This window comes from Stegastes partitus, unplaced genomic scaffold, assembly GCF_000690725.1.
Source record: "Stegastes partitus isolate 25-593 unplaced genomic scaffold, Stegastes_partitus-1.0.2 Scaffold1552, whole genome shotgun sequence".
Lineage (NCBI taxonomy): Eukaryota > Metazoa > Chordata > Actinopteri > Pomacentridae > Stegastes > Stegastes partitus.
Genome location: NW_007579283.1, coordinates 53613 through 56096, shown reverse-complemented (window position 1 = coordinate 56096; position 2484 = coordinate 53613).

Here is a 2484-nt window from a genome sequence, read left to right as displayed (position 1 = left end):
GGAAAGGAAAGGAAAGGAAAGGAAAGGAAAATAAAATCAACAAATGTGAATTTGTAGATAATTTAAAGCTTTTGCATTTGAACACATTTGGCAATGATCCTGAGGTTTGCCTGTGGTTGTGTGCGCTTTCTTTCCACTTTGGATCTTGATATTCCACCAACATGCTTTTGATTCATGTGGCTCAAAATGAAAAGAAACAGAGAGAAATTAAAAAAAAAAAAAGGGGGCGTAAAAGACAAGATTCCAATTCTTGGAAATGAATTCCTGCTGTTTACAGATTCAGCGTTTGCCTACGGGTTAACTGTAGAGTTCCCCAAAGGAGACTGAGAGGAAGACATTAAATATTGACTATTCTGTGTGCAGCAGCAGGATATGGACGTTTTTTGCTGTGTGATCTGTTCTTGCTTATTTTCTTACGATGACAGTGTTAATTAAAAGTGTAGTGTACTGTATATAGCTGCTCTGCTTAGCTTCGACCAAGTGCTGCATCTGTCCGGTGTGCAGAATGTCTCTCAGCTGCCATTGTTTCTTGCAAAATTGAGTTTTCCAAGGGCAGAATGTACAGAATTAGTTTTCCAAAAGAGATGGCAAGGGTGTGCAAGTTATTATATTTTGACACTTAGATTAAAATAGATGTAATGAATCATCTGAATTCAGGGTTTGATTTTAGACAAAACGTGTGTCTTTTTTTATCACATGATAGTGACTGAAAATGTTTTTTGTGTTGTTCTTCACATTGTACATTTGCATTCTTTTAGAGGCTTTCTATAGTTGGATACAGTTAGTTACAAAAAAAACACGCTGCCATTTATTCTGGCTAACAGGAACAGTCGGTAACGTTTCACCACCTCATTTCACAAAGTGACAGTGACAAAGCGAGGGTATCCAAGTGTTACCGATCAATTCTGGTCATGTAATATTGCCTTACTGGCTGTGGGGATTACAAGCTCCCGTGGGATCACAGTCCTAAACTCTGCCTGCTGCCTCCCTGACCTTCACTGTCAGCAAATACAGAAGAACTAAAAGCAATCCAACAAGCTGTAAGGTTGAAACGTTTCTGAGTTTCTTTTTCTTTAAGCATGCGTTTCCCCTGGCAGCTCGCAAAGTAAATTACATTCGGGAAGCAATTAGGCGATACTCCATTAAAAATAATTACCTAGTTTTTGCCGGAATGAGCTTTAATTAGTGTAGGTGTGCAGCAAAAATGAAAATCAGACTGAAGTAGTTGACCAAAAGACATCAATTTCCTTTGCTCCTAATGAATGACATGTTAATTATTTACTAATCAGGCTCAAAGAATCTTGAAACATAAATAATTTGATGATTAAACAGGAGCCTTCCTCAGCCACCAGCAGACCAAGTCTGCTGTAGAACCAGTGAACACGAGGATGGTGGAACCTGAAATACTCATCGGCAGCTTTCTCTACAACTGAGTTTTGTTGGTTTTGAGCAGCGTGAATTTGTCAATTTCAAACTGTTGCAACGCCTGAAAGAGGGGTGATCCAACAAACGCTTCATTTGAAGCTCACTAAGACTTTTACTTGTGTAACTGTGAAGCATGTGACTAGATTTCTGTTCAAAGGGGATTCATTTCACAAAAACATGACCGTGTCCTCACCAAGCCTATCCAGACCTGACAAATATCCAACGCTGTCTCCACAGACTGACACCCCTATGCATTTTAAGTGCATTATCAAATATGTTTTGAGGGGAACGTTATTTCATTTTGAAATAAATTTGTCATCCGTGACAGCTCATGTCTTTACATGAGACGTCACAGATGACAAATTTATTTCAAAGACTAAAAGAGGCGCTAAACGTGAGGTGGAAGGCAGGAGGAGGGTTTGGATTGTGAGCCAGAAGACCAGCGTTCATGTATGTGATGGATGAGAGACCATCAGTCTCCGACTAAGGTTTTGTCTTCACTTGTTGTTTACATTTGGTTTTTGCTCTTGGACATCAAAACTACTTGGTTAGCTTTAGGATAACAACAGGCTTCGCTAGACACTTTTACAGCTTTGATCAAGATAGATATTAAATCTGCTTTGTTATAGTTTGAAAACATATCATGATTTGGATTCAAATATGACCCTATCACACATGTTTCAAGCTTCTCCTCCGTTCTCTGTGGCTCCCTGACTTATGATCAGTTGGCTGAAAAGTAGTGACAGTAAAGCTGCTAAAGCTAAAGATTGACACAGTTGAGGTGTATAAGAACAGGATTTTTTTGTGGAGACTGGGTTGGAATGGAAGGCACTCACAACAATCCCATCCTGCTGGTTGGTCAGAAGAAGACAGACAGAAAAGAATATTTAAAACTTCTGTTGATGGGTTAAAGGGGATATACTATGCTCAATGATTTCAGTTCTATGTAAAGCAGAGGTAACATTACAAATGAGGCATTGAGAGCAGGCCTGAGCTTTTGACTCACATGTTCACCAACTTTCAGAACTACATCTGGCATTGACTTGTGACAGGAAATTC